Genomic DNA, 10,840 nt, shown 5'->3' with positions numbered 1-10,840 from the left:
CCTGGTGGCACAGTGGTTGAGAGTCCGCCTGCCGATGCAGGGGACACGGGTTCGTGCCCCGGTCCGGGAAGATCCCACATGCCGTGGAGTGGCTGGGCCCATGAGCCATGGCCGCTGAGCCTGCGCGTCTGGAGCCTGTGCTCCGCAACGGGAGAGGCCACAACAGTGAGAGGCCCGCGTACTGAAAAAAAACAAAAAAAAAAACAAAAAAAAGATAATTGATTTCTTAAAGTGAAAGTGATAACAATGTATTGTGGACTTTATGGCCTAAGTAGAGTTAAAATGTATAACAATAATAGTAGACAAGATGAAACCTACTGGTGTAAGGTTCTGACATTACATCTGAAGTGAAATAAAATTATTTGAAGATAGACTGTATAAGTTAAGGATGTATATTGAAAACCTTAGAGCAAACCACTTAAAAAAGAAGCAAAGCTGTCATAGTTAATAAGCCATTAAGTCAAGATAAAAATGGAATGATGGGGGAAAAAAGCCTAATACAGAAAAGTCAGGAAAAGAGAAAAGTAATAAAGAGCATATGGGACAGATGGACGACACAGGAAAAACTAGCAAGATGGTAAATTGAAACCTAATTTAAAAATAATTATATTAAATGTAAATGGTCTACATTGTCAGGGTTACAATGTACAGGTCTATCATGGTTATGCTGTCAGGCACAAACTGGGTAGTTTTATAATGATTCAACAAGAAGACAATCTTAAATGAGTATGCTTACAACAGAACTTCAAACTACATGAATGGAGAAATAGGTAAGTCTAAAGTTATAGTTTGAGATTTCAAAACACTTAATAATTGACTGAAAAGCAACAGATATGTAAAAGATTTAAATAATGTAATGAAGAGTATAACCATTTAATGATATTTGTTTAGAATATTACACATATATGTATAAAATCTGCCTATTTTTCTGATTGTTTTTAAGATTTAAAATACTACACACAACTTCAGAACATATATTCTTTTAAATATCACATGAAATGTTTACCAAGAGAGACCATATGCTGGGTCATAAAATGAGTTTTAATAAATTAAAATGACAGAGATCATATAGGATGTGTTTTTTAACCACAAAAGAATTAAATTAGAAATCAGTAATAGAAACATTGCTAATAACAGAAAAGTCTAAAACCAATGATAAATCTTCTACCTTAAGAAGCTAGAAAGAACAATAAACCCAAATTAAGTAGAAAGAAGAAAACAAAACGACAGAAGTAGAAATCAATAAAATTTTTTAAATGGACAAATAATAGAGAAAATCAAATAAACCAAAGGCTGGGCCTTGGTAAAGGTCAGTAAAGTTGTAAATTTCAGCTGGACTGATTTTGAAAAAAGGAGAAAAGATGCAGATTACTATTATCAAAAATGAAGGCAGAGACATCACAGCAGGTTCTACATATATTTAAAGAATAATAAGAAAATATTATGTCAATAAAATCAACAACCTAGGGCTTCCCTGGTGGTGCAGTGGTTAAGAATCCGCCTGCCAACGCAGGGGACACGGGTTCGATCCCTGGTCCAGGAAGATCCCACATGCCGCGGAGCAACTGAGCCTGTGTGCCACAACTACTGAGCCCATGCACCTAGAGCCCGTGTTCTGCAACAAGAGAAGCCACCACAATGAGAAGCCTGTGCACCACAACGAAGAGTAGCCCCCATTTGCCACAACTAGAGAAAGCCATGCACAGCAACGAAGACCCAATGCAGCCAAAAATTTAAAAATTAATTAATTAATTAAAATTTTAAAAAATCAACAACCTAAACGAAGTGCCCAAATTCCTTGCATTCCAGAATGGACTCAAGAAGAAACAGAAAACTAAACAGCCTTATCTCAATTTAAAAAAATAAATTTCCCATTAAAAATCTTCAGACAAATAAGATATCAGGCTTAGATGGCTCCACTGGTGAATTTTATCAAACATTTAAGGATGAAATACCAATTCTATGCAAAATTAGAAAATGCAGGAGAAAGTAAATTACCTCCCAACTCATATCATGAGGCTTACAAACAAATGTTCCTGATAAATGTAGATGCAAAAAATTCTTAGCAAGTATTAGAAATTAAATCTAGCAGTATATACAAAGTGTAATACATTGCAACCAAGTAAATTTATCCCAGGGATACAAGGTTGATTTAACATTTGAAAAATCAATCAATGTCATTTATCATATAAAAAAGAGGAAAACCATATGATTACCTCAATAGATGCTGAGAGAGTACTTGATAAAATTCAACACCTATACAAAATAAAATCTCTTAGCAAACTAGGTATAACAGGGAATTTCCTCAACTTGATAAAAAGCATCTATGAAAAATGTGTACCTAAATAATACTAAATGGTGAAAGACTAAATGCTTTCTCCCCTGAGATGAAAAACAATAAAATAACAATAAAAAAACAATAAAAGGATATCCACTCTCACCATTTCTATTTAACATCATACTGACAGTCCTAGCCAGTGTAACAAGGAAAGAAAAAGAAATAAAATGCATACATAATGTACAACTGCTTTTATTCACAGATGTTATGTTTGCATATATAAAAAATCTAGAGGAATCTATAAAATGCCACTAGAATAAGTGAGTTTAGAAAGTTTGTGTATAAAGTTAATGCACAAAAATCAACTGCATTTACTTAGTTGAGGCAGCCAGGCTCCTTAGTTGTGGCTTGCTGGCTCCTTAGTTGTGGCAGGAGGGCTCCTTAGTTGCAGCATGTATGTGGGATCTAGTTCCCTGACCAGGGATCGAACCTGCACTCCCTGCATTGGGAGTGCAGAGTCTTAACCACTGTGCCACCAGGTAAGTCCCTCTTTATTTTGAATTGAAGCACAGTGGATTTACAATATTAGTTTCATGTGTACAACATAGTGATTCAAAATTTTTATAGATTATACTCCATTTAAAGTTATTATAAAATATTGGCTATATTCCCTATACTGTACAATATATTCTTGTAGCTTATTTATTTTATACATAGTAGTTTGTACCTCTTAATCCCCTACCCCTATTATGCCCCTCCCTCATCCCTCTTCCCACAGGTAACCACTAGTTTGCTCTCTATATCTGTGGGTCTTGTTTCTGTTTTGTTATATTCAGTAGTTTTTATTTATTTATTTATTTTTGGCTGCGTTGGGTCTTCGTTGCTGTGCATGGGTTTTCTCTAATTGTGGCACTCTGGGGCTACTCTTCATTGGGGTGCACGGGCTTCTCATTGTGGTGGCTTCTCTTGTTGCGGAGCATGGGCTCTAGATGTGCAGGCTTCAGTAGTTGTGACGCATGGGCTCAGTAGTTGTGGAGCATGGGCTTAGTTGTTCCGCGGCACGTGGGATCTTCCCAGACCAGGGATCAAACCCGTGTCCCCTGCATTGGCAGGTGGATTCCTAACCACTGCGCCACTAAGGAAGTCCCTATTCAGTAGCTTTATTTTTTAGATTCCACATATAAGTGATAACACAGAGTATTTGTCTTTCTCTGTATGACTTATTTCACCAATCATAATACCTTCCAGGTCCATCCGTGTCATTGCAAATGGCAAAATTTCATTCTTTTTTATGGCTGAGTAGTTGAAGTATTTCTTTAAAATAAAATTCAACAGCTTTTGGTTGGTTTTTTTTTTGGAAACGCTTTTTTTTAAATTAATTTATTTTTGGTTGTGTTGGGTCTTCGTTGCTGTGCAAGGGCTTTCTCTAGTTGTGGCGAGCGGGATCTACTCTTCATCGCGGTGCACGGGCCTCTCACTATCGCGGCCTCTCTTGTTGCGGAGCACGGACTCCAGACGCGCAGGCTCAGTAGTTGTGGCGCACGGGCTTAGTTGCTCCGCGGCATGTGGGATCTTCGCAGACCAGGGCTCGAACCCGTGTCCCCTGCATTGGCAGGCAGATTCTCAACCACTGCGCCACCAGGGAAGCCCTTTGGAAACCCTTTAATCTCGTTATAGCAGTGGTTCTTACCTGGGCTGATTCTGACCCCTCCCTCCAGGGGACATTTGGCCATATCTGGAGACACTTTTGGCTGTCACAAATGGGGGTGGTGCTACTGGAGTAGCACATATTTGAGTCAGGGACACTGCTAAACATCCTACAATACACAAAATGGTCTCCCTGTAACGAAGTATCATGCGGCCCAAAATGTTAACAGTGCTGAGTTCGAGAAATCCCATTCTTTAGGATAAGAAAATTCATTTTTTCAAAATTAGATTTTCTCACTCTCCCCTCTAATTAAAAGGAAATGAAACTCCATTTTGTAAGTCATAAGAAGCAGAAATGATGTTATCACATGGTGATGCCAGTCACGGTACTTCTGATGTCCATAATTATTTTCAGAAAGTAAAAGTGCTTGATAACATCTTCAGGAAAAACACAAACTTCATATATAGGTAGTATAATTAACATTGTAAAGTATTAAAAATGAACTTACCTTTGGTTCATTGATAAAGTTCCCCGAACATAGCGACTACCATGGGTTGCTTTTGACTGGAGTTTCTTTATGAGATTGAAGTTTCCACCAAATTGTTAATTGCTTTCAGTTTCCCCATCTCCAAGAAAGGCAAAAAAGGTACCTGAGAAAGAAGCTGTTTCTCTTCTTGTTTTCTTGCTACTGGCACATTAGTATTCGACAGTGGTACTGTACTAAATTCTGGGGCTGCTACTGAAATGTCATTAAATTCCAACTTTACACATCTGGCATGCCGCCAAATGCAGCTCAGTGTGTTAAAGTGTGGATTATGGCCCCAAAAAATCAATGGTCTAGAATTCTGCATTTATGTAAACCTACAATTAAAAAGTGGGCAATCACTTTCTTTGCTTATCTGATGCGGGGAAGAGAAGCGAGCTGTTTTTCTAGGGTGGAGAGGTGAAAGTGTCAGCTTAAAACAGAAGCATTCCCTGGCACATCCTTTAAGACATAGCTTTTGATAGTTTCTCTGTACACCTCTCAGCCTAGCACTGACCTGCACTGGTCAGGGAAGGTCCCTCATTTTCACAGACAAACTTTGGGAGTTTCTTCAGAGAACCTGGTTTGGTGTTGTAGAATTTCCTTAAGAAATGTGTGAGCATTTGTGAGTAATGGGAAAACAAAACAAAACACTGGATCCTCATGAAAGAAGGTAGCGATAGCACGAGAGGACAGTTTTTGGACAGTGCATGTGTGGGTATGCTTATTTTAAATGACAGAGAGGTTATCCACAAGGCTCCTAGTGGAAAGGCAGGCACTCCTCCCAATCCCGCAGGAAAACAACGTAAAGCTTCAAGCAGCATAGTCACTGCCTGCCATCTAGCAATTAAAAATGGCAGGATGGGAAGACCAGAGATTCATTCGGCGCCTCTCTTGCAGAGATCAGGGTATTAAGGTGGAGCTGCCAAAGCAACAGGTACTATCCTACTTCTAGAGGCTAAGGTTTGATGCATTCATATTAGAAAGGGATTTAGGACACAGTTCTACCCACAGGGCAAAACAATGTCAGCAATAGCAGCTTCAAATTCAAAGGAAATATTTATACACAGATACAATGAAAGATACAGTTTATCTTTGTAGCAGGTAGCTGTGGCTGTCAGTCAGCTGCTGAAAACAATTTCAGAAAAAAAAAACTTTGCAGAGTTGGTTTTTCGATCATTTTGACCAAAGCAGAGCAAAGTGAACCAAGGCAAAGCAAAGCAAAGCAAAAAAAAAAAAAAAAAAAAGGAAAAAAGAGCATTCTCTTCCAGGAAATCTATTATTTTTCATCACAACAGAAAAATCTCTGTATTGAAATGTTTTGGCTACATTTCTCATTTTGGGGGTAGAGTGGTTCTGGACATGAAAGATTTGTATTTCTCAGTGCAGTCCCCTCAACCTTCTTTTTTTTGCGGGTGGGGGTGTGCTCTATTGCTTTCTTAATCAGCTTTCCCAAGAATCACCTTTTCAAGTGGAGTAATGATAGAGCTATAACTAGCTCTGCAGTCTAGGAAACTGGGTGTTAGTGTGATTGGAAATATGAAAGATTTTGACTGAATTATGGGAATACTATAGAATTTGAATAGAATTTTATCCTTTATTCATTTTAAGATAATTTTATCTTACTCAAAGGAGACTTGATAAGTGATTTAAAAGGGGCACTATTAGAGAGTTAGGATTTAATTGTAATCTTATTTACATTTCAAATGCAGAATCAAATTTCAGTATCTTTTGCCATACTTGAGAGAGAACGGATTTAGTTAAGTGTTTTTATTTGTGGCTGGGGAGGCTAAAATAGCTGACAGGTACTCTTGTAAGGGGAAGATTAGCTCTCCTCATTCCATGCTGCCAGGTTCAAGATGTGCCCACTGCACTGATAGTTCTGCAAACATATAACATCGTGTTAGATTCCATCAATATGTTTACCCCAGGAGTGAAACTGGGACATGCCACTGTCTTTTCTAGCTTCGTATTATCTACGGCTGCGTAACAAATTACCCCTAAGTTTAGCAGCTTAATGCAACATATACTATCTTGGGTTTCTGAGTCAGTAATCTGGGTGTGGCTCAAGGTCCCTCACAAACTATAATCAAGGTGTTGTCTGTGGTCATCTCAAGGCTCCAGTGGGCGGAGGAACCTCTTCCAGACCCAGTCACGTGTTGCTGGCAGGATTCAGTTCTTTGCAGGTGGTTGTACTGGGGACCTCTGTGCTGTTGCCTGGAAACCCTGGTTTCTTGTCACATAGGCCTCTCCATAGGGCATCTCAGAACATGGCAACTGGCTTCCATCAGAGCAGGAAAGCACAAGAGTAATAGTGAGCCAGATAGAAGACAGAGTCTTTCTGTCACCTAGTCTCAGGAGAGACGTGTCCTTTTTGCCGTATTCTGTTCATTAGAAGCAGGTCACTAGGTCCAGCTCACATTCAAGGTCAGGGGATGATAGAGGATTGTGAATACTGGGAGGTAGGAATTGCTGGGAGCCATCTTGGAAGCCTCCTACCACTTATTTAAAGCGTTATTCTTTCTTATTTTATATTAAAAACTAATGACTGAGAAAGTAAGATTACCTTCAGACGCTGAATGTGAAAGGCAGAGGCCACATATTTGAGTCAGTTGCAGCAAGTTACTTGTGCACATTTTCAGAGCTAAATTGTCTTCTGAGGCGTTACACGTAACAGACTGATAGTTACTCAAAGGTAGAGAAAACTCCCCTACGATTCACATGACTATTTTTGGGTTCAAAATTTGTGAATGCTTCTCTGAAACACCACTTAATACAAAGCTTAATACAAATCCTAGACAATGTCATCAATGGAAGAATAGAACAAGATTTGAAAAGCATGTTCAAAACCTAGATTTTTTGATGGAAATTCCTTCTAGCAATCAGCAGGTACTCAAAATGTTTCAATAAAGAAGGTACCGGCTCAAGTGGCCTGCTAGCACCAGATGTTACAGAGTATGACAAAGCTTGGAGGGTGAGACCACTTTTAGATAAAAGCTATTTCTTGATCCTAAATAACACAAAAAGTAAAATTGCTCTGTAACTATTTGCGGAGACAGACCAGTGGTAGCTACCTTTCTTTTCTTCTCCTTTTGCTCCTTGATCTGTGTGACTGAAAGACTCAAGAGTTTTTGGCTTTCTTTGCTTTCTCCTCAGGGTACACCTTTCATGAGGTCTACCCACCCACCCTTACTAAGCTTGGCTGTGTACCTCAAAAGGACAACGTGTTCTGACAGCCCACTCTGTGGAAGATCTCAGGGCCACTTCAGTGACCAGAGGCAGCAGCCTGGATACTGCAGGCAACCTAAGACCATCTTGTTCTATTTTTTTTTTTTTAAGTTCCTCACTTGAAGATTTATTTGAAAACTTAAAATGGTGTAATAGCCTGAGGAAGCTTTTATTTTTTATCGTAACTTTGATTATTTTAGTTTGGAAGTGACCAGATAGGAAATGCCAACTTTGCCTGGGAAGGAATTTAGGATTCTTTGCGACTTCTAGAGACTTTGGAAATTGAGGCAAGCAAGGAAATCAAAACACAAGTTTTATTCCCAGTTCAAGGGTCAAATTCTTTACTGTGATGTATCAAATCGAGTATTAAGCATATGAGAAGTCTTATATGGTCTGGAAGTTCACCTCTAAAAGAAAAATCATTGCTTCAAAAGAATATACTCAAGACAGTACATACTAAACATGCACCCCAGTCATTAGCTTCCTGGGCTTTTGTAGTCATTAAACCAATCACAGAAATATATGGAAAAGTTGCTTTAAAAAAAGCAAATTCAGAATTACGAGTTTGTTATTAGTAGAGGTATATAAAACATGGACAACTGATTTTGCAGAAAGCTAAAAAAAAGATATCCGAGGTCAACTTGTCATATTATTTAGCTCAGAACTCAAATCATTCTCCAAATTCAAGAGATACAGCACACACAAGTGTTTTAATTTCTAGAGTATACGTTTTTTCCTTTAGATTTAAAAAAGATCACAAAAGCAAAACACTGAAAGCTCTTTCTGTCCAGTGTCAAGGATATAAATTGTTAACAAACATTGTTTATTAAGAATTCACAGTAATTGTCTTGTAGAATTTGCAGGTGCCAAGAAATCGTGGCAACAAAATTGTAGAATAACAAAGTGTTACATAAGGAAAAAAAAAAGTAAAATATAATGCTTTGAAAGAAATTGTTGTAGAATAAATTACATTTTAAATCAGAGTAACTGACAGCCTTACATGAAACATCTGGGCTGCTGTTTAGAGTGGCTTTTAAAACATATAGCCAGCTAAAGCAGGGAGAGAGCAGAAAGCAAGGAAAGGGCGCTGGACTAGCTCTGAGATGTGGGCACTGCATTCTCTTCTCTGTGCTTCAGTCTTCTCATTAATAAAGTTGGAGCAGATAATCTTTCTTGGATCTTCAAAAAAAACAAAATCTCAAGGTTCCTTCTGATCATGAACAATACAGCAGACACCATTTTGTAAGAGAGCATACTCTTCTCTGATTGAGAATTATTCCTGTAGTCACAACTAGGCTTTTCCTATCCTGTTCATCAGTTGACACACTCCTGAAACAAGGAAGCGTCCTCACCAGACAATAGCAGAACTATAAAAATGTTCAGGCATTTAGGAGGTTCTTTTAATGCCTAATAATCATATGAAAAGTGACAAAGACACTGACACAAGCTATTAACAAGTCAAAATAAAAGGAGTGTTTTTGATCTCTTTTGTGATTTGAAATGTGGAAAATCCTTTGCTTTTTGTTAAACCTTTGGGGTGAACATCTCCCCTCACAAAAGGTACATCATACTTTATTCCTACATACTTCAGATGTTGGGATTAGTAGGTTTCCTGAAATTTGAGGGCACTTGGGGATTAATACCTTGTGTTAAATTTGGGATCAATGGTGTCACAAATAACAGTGCTGTACAAGTGCACCTAATGCTGCTTCTGAATTGAAGATATTCTCTCCTCCAGATTTGCCTTTTTTGTTCTATGTTTAACACTGGGTATTATATTCTCTGTGAAGGGTGTAATAACTTCCACAAGATGGCTAAATTTCTTCTTAAATTACTAAAATTTATGGCTTTCACATTAGTAAACAATTTGCAAAGTTTTCTCATTACCTCAAAGATGAAAGACTATATATACAGCAATTAGCATTATTCTGGAAATAATGCCTAAAATTTATTAGTTTCATTCTCTTCTCTTCATATCATATACTGCCAAATGTTTAACTAAGAAATAAATGAGATCTAATACCCACCTATAGTTCAATGAATAATAATAAGCCAGTCTCACAGATGTAGAGAACTAACATATGGACACCAAAGTGGGAGAGTGGAGGGGGTGGTGGTGTGGTGTGATGAACTGGGAGATTGGGATTGACATGTATACACTGATGTGCATAAAATAGATAACTGATAAGAACCTGCTGTATAAAAAAATAAAATTCAAAATAACATAAAATAATAAGCCAGTCTCAGGCTAGCTTAGCTATTGATCGTCTGGTTCTTTAGTTCCTAGACTACACTGAGATGATGTGTCTTCACTGGGTTAAGATTTACCATTATGGCCTCTCTCTGTATTTTGCATTTTCTTTGAATTATGAGGAAATGTCGTTCAATATGAAGACCCTCCTTTCTTTAGTTTAAGAGAAAACTAGCCTCTTGCAGATAAGTTTGAGTTTTCTACCATGAAAAACAAAGATTTCATTTGTTTTAGCAGCAAGAAAATTTAGAATCAAATTTGTTGTCCAAGCTTTGCTGAGTTGCCTGAAATCATGTACTTCTGTGCTTTTTTAAATGTTAAATGTCTTCTTTAAAGGCTTTGTATTTTGTAGGCCTCTTCATACCCTTTTAAGAGACAGCAAGATACAAATTTCAAAAATAAAAATACAGGGGCTTCCTTGGTGGTGCAGTGGTTGAGGGTCCGCCTGCTGATGCAGGGGACGCGGGTTCGTACCCCGGTCCGGGAGGATTCCGCATGCCGCGGAGCGGCTGGGCCCGTGAGCCGTGGCCGCTGGGCCTGCGCATCCGGAGCCTGCGCTCCGCGGCGGGAGGGGCCACAACCGTGAGAGGCCCGCGTACCACTAAAAAAAAAAAAAAAAAAAAATACAGTTACAAGTGACTAGTTAAGCATACTGTATTATTTTCTACTATAGATGTTAAAGACGATTTAATAGTTTTTTTTAATGGATATAATTTTACATAGAAAATATGGTAATTTTCCTTTCATTAAGAATGAGATCACAGTTATTATTTTATTAAGGATTTACTAAATACTGTCTGGTGTGTTACCTACTAAAATGCCTTTTCAGCTACTGAAAGAATTTAGCTACCTAATCTGGCTCTGGTTCATTAGTTCATTGAACACTACATTCGTTAAGTCTTTTTACCTTCC

At 38.1% G+C, this 10,840-nt stretch overlaps 1 protein-coding gene across 1 annotated transcript in view; it reads right to left on the bottom strand.

Annotated features, from left to right (window-relative positions):
* Positions 1–7,983: 7,983 nt before the first annotated feature.
* The window catches only part of NETO2 (neuropilin and tolloid like 2), a 72,236-nt gene continuing 69,379 nt past the window's right edge, over positions 7,984–10,840 (bottom strand). Inside the window, exon 10 of the mRNA XM_049703690.1 lies at positions 7,984–10,529. The gene's annotated coding sequence lies outside the window, so the exon portion shown is untranslated. The remainder of the gene's footprint in view (positions 10,530–10,840) is intronic.

The sequence above is a fragment of the Orcinus orca genome, chromosome 20 (assembly GCF_937001465.1).
Source record: "Orcinus orca chromosome 20, mOrcOrc1.1, whole genome shotgun sequence".
Lineage (NCBI taxonomy): Eukaryota > Metazoa > Chordata > Mammalia > Artiodactyla > Delphinidae > Orcinus > Orcinus orca.
The sequence above is the reverse complement of the archived record's forward strand: the minus strand, read 5'-3'. Positions and strand labels throughout refer to the sequence as shown.